The sequence below is a fragment of the Hemitrygon akajei genome, chromosome 7 (assembly GCF_048418815.1).
Source record: "Hemitrygon akajei chromosome 7, sHemAka1.3, whole genome shotgun sequence".
NCBI classification, from domain to species: domain Eukaryota; kingdom Metazoa; phylum Chordata; class Chondrichthyes; order Myliobatiformes; family Dasyatidae; genus Hemitrygon; species Hemitrygon akajei.
The window spans coordinates 67,494,217-67,511,528 of record NC_133130.1 but is presented as its reverse complement, the minus strand read 5'-3'; positions in this window follow the sequence as shown (position 1 = coordinate 67,511,528).

Here is a 17,312-nt window from a genome sequence, read left to right as displayed (position 1 = left end):
GAGATCTTGGGGTCCATGTCAATAGGCCACTCAAAGCTGCTGTGCAGGTTGACAGTGTTGTTAAGAAGGCATACAGTGTGTTGGAGTTCATCAACCGTGGAACTGAGTTCAAGAGACGTGAGGTAATGTTACAGCTAAATAAGACCCTGGTCAGACCCTGCTTGGTGTACTGTGTTCAGTTCTGGTCACCTCACTACAGCAAGAATGTGGATACTATTGAGAGAGTTCAGAGCAGATTTTATGGCTTAGAAGTAGGTACTGAGAGGATGTTGGGGTAAGTTTTTCACACAGAGAGTGGTGGATGCATTAAATGCACTGCTGACGGCGGTGGTGGAAGCAGATACAATATGGTCTTTTAAGAGCATCTTAGATAGGTATGTACAACTTAGAAACATAGAGGGCTATGTGCTAGGGAAATTCCAGGCAGTCTCTAGAGTAGGTTACATGGTCGGCACAATATTGTGGGCCAAAGGGCCTGTAATGTGCTTTAAATTTCTATGTTCTAGGTTCTATGGTTTAAATCTGTTGTTCTAGAACATCACCAGGAACAACTTGGACCAACATTAGATGGAAAGAGGCTACAATCTACCTCCAGCTCACTCCTCCTGCCCGGTTTAACAGAGGCAGACAAGGCCCTGAGCTGATACTCCAGTTTTTGAATGTTGTTGACAATTAGGCACATGAACAACTAGCACTGGCATTATATTAACCTATATACTGAAGTGCAAAAATGTTCAACTAAATCAACTTGTCACTTGAAATTATATGACCAACGCAGTTTACCAGAGGCTTAGGACACTTGTCAGATGAGTGCCTTTAAAGATCCGTCTTGCTGATCTCAGCAGGCACATTCCTTGAAGTTATATCAACAGTTGTTTCCAGAGCACACCTTGCAGAATTATAAGAAACTTTAGGCTTTCCACTAGACTGAATAAGCATCACTGTGGACATATCCAAAAGGGAGGGAGACTATTCATAGCAGTGACATCATGCTGTGATGGGACAAAGAGATCCATGCAGGAGGGGGATGCCCAGGAGAGAGGAGCAAGGCAGCAGACAAGAGAGCAACACTGACTACCTTGACTGGATTACATAATAATGCTCGACATGATCAGACTGCACACCAGGTGTTCTGATTTATCAACAACCTCCTCAATACAAGAGGTCATGGTTTTGCATTTCCCTTCATTGCCCAAGTCACCAGAGCTCCCAATTTCTTTCCCTCATATAGCACAGCTGCCAATGAGCTGTTCCCCATGGAGTGAACTCAGGTCACCTTTCTGGCTGTTGGCATTGGCTGGAACGGGCAGGTATTTGCAATCACACCCTGTGGGAACCTGAAGCTCATCACACCCACTAGCAGCTTTCATCAACCATCTGGGATGTATCCCCTGACTTTGATAAACATCCTGTGGATTTCATGGCCCCTGATAAACTGACAGGTATTGGAAGAGGAGGCAGTAATCGGTGATAAGTGCCACCTGGAGAGTATAATCTCATTTCCTTGTAGAACATAGAGTGTAGAACAGTACAGCACAGGAACAAGCCCTTCAGCCCGCTATATTGTGCCGAATCAAGTAATCAAATAGCCAACTAAACTAATCCTTTCTAGAAAATAGTTGTTGCAGTTTTGCATGATTTTGATTGGGTTGGACTAGCGCTGTGGCCTGCAGATCGTGACTAATGCGCCACTGGATTGAACTGAAATATTTCCACTTATGATCCCTCAATAAAGACCGGTGTGTGTCCCATTGTCTTACCCTTTCTGAAGTCCACAATCAGCTCTTTCACCTTACTGACATTGAGTGCAAGGTTGTTGCTGTAACACAACTCAACAAGCTGATCTAGCTCGTCATCATCTGAAATTCTGCCAACAATAGTTCTGTTGTCAGCAGATTTATAAATGGCATTTGAGCTGTGCTTATCCACACTTCCATGGGTGTAGAGAGAGTAGAGCAATTGCCTAAGCACACATACTTGAGGTGCGCCAGTGTTGATTGTCAGCGAGCTGGAGATTATTATTTCCGATCCGTACAGATAGTGGTCTTCCAGTGAGGAAGTCGAGGATCCAGCTGCAGAGGGAGGTACAAAAGCCCAGCTTTTGAAGCTCTTTGATCAGAACTGCAGGAATGATTGTGTTAAACACTGAGCGTAGTCAATAAACAGCATCCTAACAGAAGTATAAATATTGTCCAGGTGATCGAAAACCACATGAAAATCCAGTGAGAAGATGTCCTCTGTAGACCTATGGAAGTGATCAGCAAATTACAGTGGGCCCAGAAGTTGATTCTAGCCATATAACCTCTTAAAACACATCATCACTGTAGATGTGAGTGTGGTAGTCATTAAGACAACTTAGGCACTGGGATGAATGTTGCACTTTTGAAACAGGTGGGAACTCCTGACTGTAGTAATGAGAGATTGGCACTGGTTTTCAGAGCCCTACCAGGTACTCTATCAGGGCCTGTCGTCTCTTGAGGGCTCACCCTCTTGGAAGACAATCTGGCATCATTCAGACTCAAAGATGAATCCCTAAGTACAGTCAGTGCACCAACGCAAAGCTGCCCTGTAAGGTCTCCTGCGCCTGCTTGGTCCTCACTCCTGGTGCTGAGGTCTTCAGTCTCTGCCCATACTCAGGGAGGAGAAGTACAGCCAGGTGATCAGACTTCCCAAGGTGTGGGCATGCGATAGCATGGTAAATGCTTTTGGCAGTAGTATAACAGTGGCTCCTCTGGTTCCACAAGTGATATGTTGGTTGTAATTATTTAGAGACTTTTTTAAGCTGGCCTGGTTAAAATCCCCCAAAATGATGGAGAATGATGGTGTGCTGTTTCATGCCTATTTATTATGTTACTCAGCTACCTCAGTTCTAATCAATAAGCTCCAAAACCTGAGCCTCTGTACCTCCCTTTGCAGCTGGATCCTCTTTGGGAGACTACAGTCGATGTGGATTAGAAATAACATCCCCTCTTCACTGAACATCAATGCCAGTCCACTTCAATGTTGTTGGCAGAAATTCAGATGGCGATGAGGAGAAGTTCATGAGTGAAATAAATCAGCTGGTTGAGCAGCGTTGTAACAACAGCCTTGCGTTCTACATCATCAAGGTGAAGGAACTGATTGTAGACTTCAGGAAGGGGAAGTTGAGGGAATACACACTGGTTCTCGTTGACGGATGAACGGTTTCAAGTTCCTACATGTCAACCCTTCTCCTGGGCCCAACATATTGATACAATTACAAAGAAGGCATGACAGTGGCTATATCTCATTAGGAATCTGAGGAAACTTGGTATGTCACCGAAGACTCTCACAAATTCCACCGATGTACCATGGAGGACATTCGAACTGGCTGCATCGCCATCTGGTATGAAAGGACCACCGCACAAGATTGGAAAAAGCTGCAGAAAGTTGTAAACTCAGCGAGCTCCATCATAAGACCATAAGACGTCGGAGCAGAATTAGGGCCACTCAACGCATCGAGTCTGCTCTGCCATTCCATCATGGCTGATCCCAGATGTCATTCAACCCCATACCCCTGTCTTTTCTCGCCATATACTTTGATGCCCTGACTGATCAGAAAACTATCAACTTCCTCCTTAAGTACACACACGGATTTAGCCTCCACCTTAGTCTGTGACAGAACATTCCACAGATTCACTACTCTCTGGTTAAAAGAATTCCTCCTTATCTCTGTACTAAAAGGTTTCCCCTCAATTTTGAGGCTGCGCCCTCTAGTTCTGGATACCCCCACCATAGGAAATATCCTCTCATCATCCACTTTATTTAGTCCTTTCATCATTCGGTAGGTTTCACTGGGATGTTCCAGTATTCTTCTAAATCCCAGTGAGTACAGGCCCAAAGCTGCCAAACACTCCTCATATGTTAACCTCTTCATTCTTGGAATCATCCTTGTGAACTCCTCTGAACTCTGTCAAATCCTTTCTGAGATATGGGGCCCATAACTATTGACAATACTTGAAATGTGGTCTGACGATGTCATCGTCGAGAATGGCAGCTTAAGTCACAAGCCCCTCCGGAAAAACACGTATTAAGCCTCGTTATCCCATCAAATATAATATTTTTCGAAAAATATTTGAACTGAAAAGAGGGGCAAGAATGGGGAGAAGAAATGGAAATTAAAAAAGTGACACTGTGGAGCCTGCGTCTGAGAGGAGTGCAGCGAGCAGCTCTCCGACCCAACCGCATGCAAACAAGGCGGCCGCTGGGCCTCATTGAGATGAAGCGGCGAATGTCTTCGAAATCCTGAAAGAAATAATGGAGGTCCAGAAAGATATAAAGCAGCAGCTCCGTGATATTAAGGCAGAGCTCGCCAGTATTAAGAAGGTGGAAGATCGCGTTCAAAACGTGGAACGGATACTGAGCAAGACAATAAAAATATTAAATCACCAAGAAGGTAAAATGCTTGATCTGGACGGAAGATCACGGCAGAAAAATATCAGAATCTACACGTTCAAAGGAGCGGAGGGCCCGTCTATGATGGAGTTTGTCGAAAAGTTACTGCGAGACGCGTTGGATCTTCCCTCGGTTATGGAGCTGGAAGTCGAGAGAGCCCACCGCGCGTTCGTTCCGAAACCTACCCAGGATAGAAAGCCACGCTCAATAATAATTAAATTCCTGCGGTACAGCACCAAGGCGCAGATTCTACAAAGGGCCTGGGGTAAGAAGAGAGTGTTTTACGACGATAAATTAATATATTTCGACCAAGATTACACCCCCACGGTCCTGCAGAAACGCCAAGAATACTCTGAAGTAAAGCGAGTACTAAAGCAAAACAAGATTAGATTTCAAACTCTGTACCCTGCTAAACTCCGAGTGTTTTATGACAACGGGACGCAGTTGTACCAGACAGTGGAAGAGGCGACTACAGACGTGAAGGCCAGAGGGTTGCCTGTTAGCATCACCAAAACGAGGGAAAGCCTGATTGAGGAATTATCCCGCTCCGCTTGGGAAATAGTGCGAGAATCGAGAAGGCAGGAGACGGGAGGAGGCCAAGAGAAATATATCAGGAAGAGACCAGGGGTTTCCCAAAGACCCCCTTCAGAAGAGCCATAAGGTTTGGCTAACTTTAAACATGTTGAGAAGCTAAACGGAAGCAAAAATACACAGTGATATACCTATCTTGAGAAATACTTATTATAATGTGGATTTTATATTACTTAGTTGTTATTCTTTATTCTCTCACTTACTCCATTTCCCCCACCAAAATGAGAATATATATATATGTGTATGTATGTATATATATAGGAGGAGTACACAGGGAAATCTTTTCTGTGTAATGGATTTGTTCACTGACTTTTATGAATACTGCAATGGGGGCCCTCAACTCACAAGTAGGAGGGGTTATCCCCCACAGCTAGACATTTCCTCTAGCTCAACGCAGGGTCATCTACTAGAGACCTCAGCCTTGGAATCACACGTTCGTTGCCATTTTTGTTGTTATTTGCGTTTCTTGGTTCTTATTTGTTCAGGGAGTAGATTGATTAAGTTTTATTCTAATTTCAATGATACATTGACAGATAAATACAGATGGCTAAGGACAAGGTAAAATTCATTTCTTTTAATGTCAATGGGCTATTAAATCCAATCAAACGTAAGAGAATTTTATCCAATTTGGAACAAATTGATTCATACTGGGAAAAATGGTTTAACTACATAATGCCTCATAGGCCTGATTTTATTCTCACAAATCAATGAATCTGTTGTAAAAAAAAATCACTCCCTACTTGTACATAGTTCTTTCCTTTTGCTTGTTTTTTCTTTCCACTCTTTTCTATAAGTGTATACCTCAGATAAATACTTTGTGGAGATTTGTGATATATATGTACAATGTCTGAAATACATCTTATGGAAATGTTTGTTTGATGATGAACTTCAATAAAAAAATAAATTACAAAAAAAAGAAATGTGATCTGACTAGTGTCTTATAAAGGCTCAGCATTATCTCCTTGTTTTTATATTCTATTCTCCTTGAAATAAATGGCACATTGCATTTGCCCTCTTTACTACAGACCCAACCTGTAAATTAACCTTCTGGGAGTCTTGCATGAGGATTCCTAAGCTCCTCTTTGCCCCTGATTGTTTGACTTTTCTCCCCAATTATGTAATAGTCTGCGCTATTGTTGATTTTACCAAAATGCATTATCAGATGTTTCCCAACACTGTATTCCATTTGTCACTTTTTTTGCCTATTCTTCCAATTTGTCTAAGTCCTGCTGCAATCATATTGCTTCTTCAGCACTACCTACGTATCTTTGTATCATCTGTAACCTTTTCTACAAAGCTATTATCTGAATCATTGATGAACAACGTGAAAAGTAGAGGTCCCAATGCTGACCCCTGAGGAACACCACTAGTCACTGGCAGCCAACCAGAAAATGCCCATTTTATTCCCACTCGCTGCCCTCCTGCATATCAACCATTCCTCTATCAATGCCAGTATCTTTCTTGTAACGTATTAAGCACACTCATGTGTGGCACTTTATCAAATGCCTTCCAAACATCCAGGTAAATGACATCCACTGCCTCTCCTATGTCCATGATGCTTGTTAGTTTCTTGGAGAACTCTAACAGATCTGTCAGTCGAGAACTTAAAGGAAATTTGCAAAGCGTATGTTTTTACAGAGACTGGTAAATGACTGGGACTTAATGCAGGGAGGGGTTATAGGAGCATTTAAGAAGCTTTTAGACAACTGTATGAATGGACAAAGAGTAGAGGGATATAGACCATGTGCAGGCAGATGGGATACATCAGACTGAAATGATGGCTGGCGCAGAAGTGATAGGCTCAAAAGTCCATGCAGTACTTTCTATTTTAATATAGAACATACAATCTGTGTTCTAGAGTAAATAAACTGGATGTCTGGATCGCGCAGCAGAGAAGGTGGTGGTGTTGGATAGGCAGAGCTCCAAAGGTTATCGTCCCAATGTAAGAAAATGGGATTAGAGTCAGTGAGCAAGGAGATCGGCATGGACATTGTGAGGGGAAGGGCCTGTCTCCAGGCTGTACAACTGAGACTGATGATTCATGTTAATAGTTAACATATTTATTGTTTTTAATAAAATGCACCCTTTTAAATGCTGCATGTTAGGCAGATTAAAACCTTTTTCCATTGTGATGTGCGCAGATGTAGATTGAGCTGAATCATACCTAAGGCAATGCACACGAGATATGTCATTATTGAACTTCTAAAGAATTGTCAAGATGATTGTTTTCACACATTGACTTTTTTGCACCATGTATAATTGCTTCTGCATACAGGTATACTGTTGCCTGTGGGGCTTGAACCCTTTGCCAACATGTGGGACCACTTAGTGATGTGGGCGCACATATACCTACCCTGAGTGTGAACCTGGCATTCTTACCTGTAAACTAAAACCTGTTTCTTCCTTCTGGCTGGCCATTTTCAATCTGTCTGTTGTTCTAGTGGAGGAAGGCAAATGGGGAAAAGACCAGTGATTATAGCTGAGAACCATGCCTGAGCATTTCAAAGTTCAAAGTAAATTCATTATCAAAGTATTTCACCAAATACAATCCTGAGATTCATTTTTGTAGTCATTCACAGTAGAACAAAGCAGTACAATGGAATCAATGAAAAACTACACACAGACGCAGAACGACAAACAACTGATGTGCAAAAGAAGACATTTTGCACAAAATTCAAAAAAAGTAAATAAGTAAATAATACTATGAACATGAATTGTGCAGATCTTGGAAATGGATTCATAGGTTGTGGTATCAGTTCAGTGTTGTGGTGAGTGAAGTTATCTGCCCTGGTTCCGAGACTGACTGTTGATCCTGGTGGTGTGGGAGCGAAGGTTGCTGTACTTCCTGTCCAATGGCAGCAGTGAGGTGCATAATTTTATCTAACATGATTGAGGAATTGAGGGCTATTTGGAACTGACACAGAAGGGGAGTTGAAGTCTGGGTCAGATCAACCCAAAACACATTAAATGGTCCGATCTGTGAAATCTGCATTTCCGGTTCACAGTCCGGTCCGTGGACTCCGGACTCCGGGTCTTCCAGCTTTCCCTTGTTTCTGTTGGGCCTAATCATAGGCACCTGATGCTCGTCTTGAGGTTGGGAATATAAGTGGCTCTGGGGGCAAGTGTGGGGGTTGGTTTGTCTTGTCAGTATCCCCTTGGAGCAACCTGCAGGTGGAAGGCTAGCGCGTACTGTTTCCCGGATGGTAGCAGCTGGAACAGTTTGTGGTTGGGGTGACTCGGGTCTCCATTGATCCTTCGGGCCTTTTTTACACACCTGTCTCTGTAAATGTCCTGAATAGTGGGAAGTTCACATCTACAGTTGCACTGGGCTGTCCGCACCATTCGCTGCAGAATCCTGTGATTGAGGGAAGTACAGTTCACATACCAGACAGTGATGCAGCCAGTCAGGATGTTCTCAATCATGCCCCTGTAGAAAGTAATTAGAATTTGGGGACCATACCAAACTTCTTCAACCTTCTGAGGTAAAAGAGGCACTGTTGTGCCTTTTTCTCCACACAGCCAGTTTGTACAGACCATGTGATATCCTAGGTGATGCTCATGCCAAGGAACTTAAAGCTGTTCACCCTCTCAACCTCAGATCCATTGACATCTATAGGGGTTGGCCTATCTCCATTCCTTCTGTAGTCCACAATCAGCTCCTTTGTTTTTGCGACGTAAAGGGAGAGGTTGTTTTCTTAACACCACTGTGTCAGGGTGATGACTTCTTCTCTGTAGGTTGCCTCATTGTTATTTGAGATTAGGCCAATCAGCATAGTGTCATCAGCATGGTTTCCATGCATGGACCATGCGCCCCATCTGGTCGATATATGCTGCTCAGCATTCAAAGGGAATCTTGTAAAAGCCAGCCAACCTGAATCCCAGGTCATCTTTGACCTGTATAAGCTATAATCTGAGCTTCTTTACAGGTTTGTGGATGGTATTAATCTAGGAATTCTGCAGGATCCTAACAATCCTTCCAGAAACCATGGAAACAGAGGGAAGACAGGCAGTAGCAACGGGTTCCTCCTAGTTGTTAGGTTTCCAGTTTTTTTTTTCTGTTAGCCCTTTTAAGACTGAGGGAAATAAAGACTAGTTTTATCATCTCTACCTCTGAATGTGTGTGAACTATCTCTCATCTAGTTTCAACTTCCCTTTTTGTGCTCCATCACCTACCACTCCTATCAGTCTGTTTCCACTGCAGACATGCTACTGCTCAGAGTGGTGATGCTGAGGCCGCTTGGCCTGTCAATCAGAACCTACTCTGTACTGTCCACAGAGCTGCTCCAGCAGTGGGCTGCCCATTGGAAGACAGTGATGTCATGATGTTCTGCCTGAGGCATGTGCCCGCTAAAGATATTATGTTGGCTATATAACAGAAAGAAGCTGATCGTTGTTCTTCTATTTGTACCTACAATTGTTGGTAACTATTTTAGCAACAAAAAAATTTATGAAGTGAATGTAAAATATAGAATGAAAGGAAGGATGTAAAGAAATGTTGGAGGACCACTGCTTCATGGAGCCTGTTGTCTCTAGTCATCGGGGTATGGATTCAGCCGTTTCCGGGGCCAGCTGAGTGGCCGTCTAGATATGGATTTGGCTGTTTCTGTAGCCAGCCAAGGTTGCTGGCCGCCCTGAGACTCGGAGCCACCCTGGATTGAGTTCCCTTCTTGTCCTTGCCTCTGTGGGGTAAGTGTCAGGCCGTCTATGCAGTTAATCTGCGGTTGGATCTGTCCCTTCCTGTCCTTGCCTCCCCTGGGTAAGCCAAGCTCTCTTTGATGTTACCCTGAGGCAGGACTGTTCTCTTCCCCTCCCCATCTGAATCCCTAACAATTTCCTCGGCAGTCATCCCAGCCTGGTGTCCAAGGAAAGGGCCCGGCCCTGCGAAAGCATCCTAGCCCTGTGCCCTAGGAAGGGTCCCAGCCCTGTGCTCTAAGAAGGAGTACCTCGTCCTGCCCAGGCAAGCCTCGAAGAACCCTTGTCCTCACCTAGTTGAGGGGTCCGAGCCCAAGTCAAGGCCCAAGTTCTGGGTCCTTGTCCAGCCTCTGGCTCGGAGTCCAAGCTCAGACTCCTAGTTCCCAGTTCCTTGTCCTGGTCCCACTTTCCTAGCCCAAGTCTGTGTTCCTGTCCCAGCTCTTAGTCTGTGTCCAGTCCCATCCCTAACTCTAGTCCAGTCCAGTTCCCAATAGTTCAGTGTCTGTGTCTTGCATTTGGGTCTGCCTTATGACAGGAGAAGGCTTGAAGGGCTTGGTGTCCAGTTCTCATGTGGTCTAACTGCATCAGAGGATGATGGCAGGAGGAACCGATCAAACATATCCTCACTTCTCTCTAAGCCTGCAAGCCCCAGCCCTAATTTCTCTCTCACTCACCTCAGACTTAGATGAAGTTCTTTATTGTCAATAGATGGGAGTTATTTTTATGTAATGTTTTGGACATTCATGATATAGGACATAACTAAATTTCCACATTTCACTTCACATACTAAAAGATCATATACCCTCCCCCTTTTCTAACAAATAAACCAGTGAACAATCTGTGATTGAGAAGCTATCAAATGCCACAGTTCATACTTGGAGACATAATTTGATGGAGTCAAATCCAACAGCATAAATATTCCAGTGGATATGTGATATTTTCTCTCTGTATCATCTGGGCCATTCACTAATGCCGTTTTCAGCACTTACTAATAGCTGTAGCTGCAACAACAAGCTGAGTGAATCTCCTTAAGCCTACCTGACATCAAAATTTATATAAAATAACCACTGCTCTAGATTTGTTGAATTTGGAGAACAGCTACGGCAGAACAATGCTCATTCCTGACCTCACATTGGCCTGAGTAGCAACCCTTTGCTTAATGCTACTGAAACCACACGGCAGTGTATGGATGTCGCTAATGATGTCTATTCTTTCTCTTGTCTTGCTGATCCTAAGCAGGTACCAGCATAAAGTAGGAAAAAAAGAGGATTCAGAGAGTAATTCAACAGTGGTGGGATTCACTGCTGTCTTGTAGAAATGAAGCTGCATTCCAAGACCTTCAAATGAGCTTTCCCTCAAACAGCCAAAGGCACTGCTGATGCACAAAAGGTGACGGTATGCAGTACTGAAGTTCAAGTTTGTCATTGGCAGACATACCTTGTTATAAATACCACAAAGGCTAGCAGCAGTACAGTACATTACAAAAGTGTCAAAGATACGTTAACGTAAATTTAAGTTAACCTAAATTATACACAGCTTACATGATTAAATAACCATAATGAAAGGTTGTGTGTGTGAGAGAGAGAGAGAGGGAGAGAAAGGGATAGAGGGAGAGGGGGAGAGAGCAGAGGGCAAGAGAAGGAGAAAATGTGAGGGAGAGGGGGAGAGAGAAATAAAACTATATCAGGTCAGTTCAAGAACCTGATGGCAGTGGGTTCTATGATCTACAGCTCACTTTCAAAGACTCTTTATAACTCATGTTCTCACAGTTGTCTGTTTATATATGTTTTTTTATAAAATTCATGCAAGAAAATGAATCTCAAGGTAGACTACGGTAACATAAGCATACTTCAATAATAAGTTTACGTTGAATTTTGAGGGAGAAGCTGTTGCTGAACCCTGAGGTGGTCTTCAGGCTCCATACCTGGCCTGATGCCAGCAATGAACAGAGTGCTTGGCCCGGATGGCGGGGGTCCCTGATAATGAACGTCACCTTCCTGAGACATTGCCTCTTGCAGATGTCCCCGATGATGAGGAGAGCTGTATCCATGATGCAGCTGGCTGAGTCCACCACCCTCCAAAGCCTCTTGCTTTGGAGTTTCCACACCAATTCATGAAGAAACCAATCAGAATGTATTCCATTATAAATCTGTAGATGCTTGTCGGAGTCTTTGGTAACATGCCAGATTTCCTTAAACTTCCAAGAAAATAGAGGTGCAGTTATCTCCTCTTTATGGATGTTTCTACTGCATACACTTGGTCTTCTGAGATGCTGACACCCAGCAACATTAATCTGCTCACACCCTTCAACTAGGACTGGCACGTGCTCATCTGACTCTGCTTTCCAAAACTCTTCAAAATGGCATCAATGATGTCCACTTTCATTAAGAGATGTTCCCAAAATTTGTGAGGGAGCCAACATTTTCTGTGGACTGATCATGGGCTTTTACTATTAGGGCTTGTGTTTCACAGTGGAAGCAGACTGAGTTCCTGCAAATTCATGACTAAAGTTGGGGTAAATTTTGTTCTGGAGTGGAGGGGACATAAGTTGAAGTTTCCCACTTGTCCTGTATCTTATCTCCACTATAGTCAGAAGCTTTGTAATGTAAGCAGAAAGAGTGAGAAACAGCCTTACTTGAAACTGGTCTGCACTGGGTTTTGATGTGTTGTAGACCCCCGGTTCAGATTAAGATTTGTATGTCGGTAGGAATCAAATGGAGGATGGAGATGAATTCCAGAGTTAAAGGCTATCGTGACAGCTGAATAGCTTCCATTGAGGGACAGAGCATGTCTTGAGCAACAAGAATTCTCAGCCTGGAAATCGTGCTCGATGGTGCTGTGCCAATGAAAGTTAGCACTGCTGTCAGAAGGTACCAGGAACAATCTGTGTTTGAGGAGAGTGAAATTCCAGAGTGTGAAGACTGGCTGCCAGTGGTAGAACAAGTAACGCTGGGAAGCAGATGCAGTGTGAGGGAAAGGAAAGAGACCATCTCAGATCATGAAGTCCATCTGAGAAGAGGAGCTGGAATTCCTGGTTTATTGAGTCCCTCCACACACTCCCACAATTCCCTTAGTGTAAGAACAGTTTCAGCTTCACTTCAGAGAAGATTCATTGGATATGGTACAAGCTATGATTTTTCTTAACTACGCTCTAGGCTGTTTTTTACATTCTTGTTAATGCAAGAATGCAATTGTGCTAGAAATTCCAAGTGCTTTATGGCTAGGAATTTGTTCTTCAGTCATTCCATTTAACATCATGCAATCTGTTCTGAATAAATAAATGTTGACGTGTCTTTGCCATAGGTGTTATTACAGGAAACCTCATAATTATTTATAGCGAATGTCTCATGCGTTTTGTTAAGAGTATTTCAAACCTAAGCCTGCTGGTGTAATTATTCTGTGGAAAAGAGAAAACATTCGATATTTTGAGCCGAGACATCTTGGCCTGTTTATATGATCAGCTGCTGATAAGCTCTCCTGAGAAGTCTGTTGAAGAAGAGCTTGAAACTATCCTGAAATTTGGAACTGCAAAGATTTTTGGTTTTTCATACCATTTTTTAGGAGAAAAAAACAAAGAAATGATTCATGAAACGTATTGTTTTGAACACAAAGCATATTACCCCTAACAATGCTTTTGAGAACATGTTGTGAAAATGCATTCAGTGGCCACTTTATTAGGTACCTCCTATACTTAATAAAGTGGCCACAGAGTGTATGTTAGTGTCTTTTGCTTTTGTGGTCCTTCCACTTTAAGGTTTGTCATGTTGTGCGTTCAGAGATGCTCTTCTGCACACCACGGTTGTAACGCTTGGTTATTTGAGTCACCAACCTCTCTGTAAACTCTATAAACTGTTGTGCGTGAAAGTCTCACAGAGATCAGCAGTTTCTGAGATACTCAAACCACCCCAACTGACACCAAAAATCATTCCACGGTCAAAGTCACTGAGATCAGATTTCTTCCCCTTTCTGATGTTTGGTCTGAACAACAACTGAATCTCTTGACAATGTCTGCATGCTTTTATGCACTGAGTTGCTGCCACAGGGATATTTGCATCGACGAGCAGGTATGCAGGTGTACCTGATAAAGTGGTCACTGAGTGTAGAGTCTGAAGCAGCAGAGCTCACAAAATATGACTTGTCGTTGGCCATGCCTTTTGTAAGCTGGGTATTTGTCACGTGGAGCCCACACCTGGCTGGTTTGGAATGTTAGCCGATATCTCTGTTTCACATATTTTATAAAAGGATAATTGGCTGCTTGCTTAGGGGTAATCTAGGACAAATTGTTGTTCACAATAACTATGCTGCTTGAAGTCTAATCAGCCACATGACAGCTCTACATCAGGTTAGGTATGTAAGAGGGTAGTGTTCAGAGGTTGAAACGCCACCTTTTGTACACACCCTATCTCTATAGCTGTTCCATGTGAGGTGAAGTCACCAAAGAAAGAGACCCCGGCCTATAGAGATCCAGGTCCTTATCACCCCAAACGGCCTAACTTCAGGATCATTCAAGGAAGTAGATGCTGTGCTATTGCTCGGGAAAGCATTTTGTGAGTTCACTACAGCTCTCTACTAAAAGGGATTTTGCCTGAGGAACTTGTTTAGGCATTATCAAAATAAAGATTACCTGGAAGGTAAACATTGTGCACACTTTTCCTTGTCTCCGAATACTTATTTTGGCACAGGATATTCTTATCTCCAGATGTCATGTTTTTGTATTCAATTCATACAAATGTAAACAGCAATCAGCATTGCATTCAGAATCAGAATTAGGCTTACAATTTCCGACATACATTGTGAACATTGTTTTGTGGCATCAGCACAATGCAATGCATACAAATGACGAGAAGTTATAATAAGCAGCAGAATCATGTTTATCATTGGCTTGTATTGTGAAATGTTTTAACTTAGCAGCAGCAGTTCAATTCAATACATGATAATATAGAATGATAAAAAAGAAAACAAATAAGTAAATAAATAAATTACATTAAGTATATATGTCTATTGAATAGATTTAAAATAGTGCAAAACAGAAATAATATATATTTTTAAAAATGTAGTGTTCATGGATTCAAAGTCCATTTAGGAATCAGATGGGAGCGGGGAAGAAGCTGTTCCTGAATCGCTGAGTGTGTCCCTTCAGGCTTCTGTACCTCCTACCTCACAGTAGCAATGAGAAAGGAGTACATCCTTGGTGATGGGGGTCCTTAATAATGGATGTCGCCTTTCTGAAGCACCACTCCTTGAAGATGCTTTGGAGACTAGTACCCATGATGGAGCTGACTAATTTTAAAACCCCTTTGTAGCTTCTTATGTTCCTGTGCAGTAGCCCCCTCTCCCACCACCTCATACCAGACAATGATGCAGCCTGGCAGAATGCTCTCCATGGTACATCTAAAAGTTTTCAATTGAATTGAATTGACTTTATTTCTTACACCTTTCACATACCTGAGGAGTAAAAATCTTTCTGTTACGTCTCCATCTAAATGTGCCATGTGCAATCATAGTAATTTATAATAATTTGTAATAAATAGAACAGTCAGTGTAATATAGAGTACACTCAAATCAGCGTGAGTTCATCAGTCTGATTGCCTGGTGGAAGAAGCTGTCCCGGAGCCTGTTGGTCCTGGCTTTTATTCTGTGGTACTGTTTCCCAGATGGTAGCATCTGGGATAGATTGTGATTGGAGTGACTTGGGTCCCCAATGATTCTATGGGCCCTTTTTACACATCTGTCCTTCTAAATATCCTGAATCGTGGGAAGTTCACAATTACAGATAGTTACGAACTTCCCATGATACAGGATGTGCGCTGGGCTGTCCACACCACTCTCTGCAGTGTCCTACGATTAAGGGAGGTACAGTTCCCATGAGAGGTTGTTTTCTTGACACCACTGTGTCAGAGAGATGACTTCTTCCCTGTAGGAAGAATTGTTATTGTTTGAGATAGAGCCAATCAATGTAGTGTCGTCGGCAAATTTAATTAGCCGATTGGAGCTGTGGCTGGAGATACAGTCATGGGTATACAGGGGGTAAAGGAGGGGACTCTACACAGCCCTGAGGGTCTCCTGTATTGAGAGTCAGAGGGTTGGAGGTGAGGGAGCCCACCCTTACAACCTGCTGGCAATCTGACAGGAAGTCCTGGATCCAGCTCCACAAGGCAGGGTCAAGGCTGAGGTCTCTGAGCTTCTTGTCGAGCCTGGATGGAACTATGTTGTTGAATGCTGAACTGCAGTCCAAGAACAGAATTCTCAGATAGGTATGCAGAGCAGTGGCTATTGCGTCATCTGTCCAGCAGTTGTGTCGTTAGGTGAATTGTTGGGGGTTCAGTTTGGGTGGTAGCAAACTGCAGGTGTAATCCTTGACCAGCCTCTCAAAGCATTTGCTTATTATTGAGGTGAGTGCAACAGGATGCCAGTCGTTCAGGCATGTTACCTTGGTCTTTTTTGGTACAGGGACAGTGGTGGATCATTTGAAGCAGGAGGGCACTCTACACTAGGAGAGGGAGAGATTAAAAATATAAGTAAACACATCTGCCATGCACATCCTATGCACTTACCCTGGGATGCTGTCCGGTCCCATAGCTTTGCCACTGTCCACTCATTGGAAACATCTGTGTACCTCAGCCTCAGAGATGACCAGGTTGCAGGTTATAGTGGTGGCTTTCCTCAGAGGCTCTGAGTTAGTGACATCAAACCGAGTATAAAAGTGATGGGGCTCATCTGGGAGAGAGGCTGTCATGTTGGCGGCACCACTACATTTGGCCTTGAAGTCTGCAATGGTATGCAGCCCTCGCTACAAGTCACATGTGCTATTTGTTGTAAATCTTGACTCAATCTTCTCCCTATATTGTTGTTTCACAGTCTTGATAGTTTTGTGCAGATCGTAACTGGTTTTCTTGAGCTCTAGTTGATCTCCAGTGATGTAAGTTCTATGTCGCACTGTAAGTGCTGCTTGCACGGAACTATTGATCCAGGTTTTCTGGTTCAGGAAGACCCTGACCAACCTCTGGGGGCCAATGTCGTTGATGCACTTCTGGATGAAGCACGTGACTCTATCAGTGAACTCGGAGACATCCTCATCATGGAACACATTCCAGTCATTTGTTTAGTTGACAAAGAAAATCTCTTCAAACTTCTAATGAAATCTAGCTGCTGTCTTCCCTTCTTTATAGCTATATCAATACGTTAGATCCTTTGAGATCATGACACCCAGGGACTTGAAATTGCTCACTCTCTCCACTTCAGATCCCTCTATGAGGATTGGTATGTGTTCCCTTGTCTTACTCTTCCTGAAGTCCACAATCAGCTCTTTCGTCTTATGGACATTGAGTGCAAGGTTGTTGCTGCAACACAACTCAACTAGCTGGTATATCTCGCTCCTGTACAACCTGCGATTTGACCAACAATGGTTGCATCATCAGTGAATTTATAGATGGTAATTGAGCTATGCCTAGCCACACAGCCACGAGTATAGAGGGAGTAGAGCAGTGGGCTAAGCACACACACCTGGGGTGCGCCAGTGTTGATTATCAGCGAGAAGGAGATATTATCACCAATCCGCACAGACAGGTCTTCTGGTTAGGAAGTGGAGAATTCAATTGCAGAGGGAGCGTACAGAA